Here is a 548-nt window from a genome sequence, read left to right as displayed (position 1 = left end):
CACCTCCGTGCCCGGCCGCGGGCAGCCCCGCCGGCCTCCGGGGCTGCTTTGCACGCGTGGGAAGGGCTTGGGAAGGCAGCGGGGCGTTATTCCCATGGAACTGCCTTCCCAGCCGGCATTCCCAGGGCTGAGAGGGGCAGGGCTCCGGGCTGAGGTGGGGCAGATGGGATCTCTGCTCGCTGTGACAGTGACAGGACCCGGGAAGGGATGGAGCTGGACCAGGGTGGTTTTAGGGAAATGTTCTTCCTTCAGAGGGGCTCAAAAGGCTCCCCAGGGAATGGTCACTGCTCCAAACCTTCCAGAACTCCAGGAATGTTTGGGAAATGCTCTCAGGGATGCTCAGGGTGGGATTTTGGGATTGCTCTGTGCAGGGCTGGGAGCTGGATCAGTGATCCTGGTGGGTTCTTCCAGCTCAGGATATTCCAGCATCTCTCTTTTTCTGTCTTGGTGTTTTCAATGCCAGAAACTTAACTCTGCCTTCCTGAGGAGAAATGGGAAGTTTGGATATTTGAGCCCATTCGAGGGATGCTCAGGGTGGGATTTTGGGA

Source organism: Geospiza fortis, unplaced genomic scaffold (genome assembly GCF_000277835.1).
Source record: "Geospiza fortis unplaced genomic scaffold, GeoFor_1.0 scaffold184, whole genome shotgun sequence".
NCBI lineage: Eukaryota > Metazoa > Chordata > Aves > Passeriformes > Thraupidae > Geospiza > Geospiza fortis.
This window is presented reverse-complemented; position numbering follows the sequence as displayed.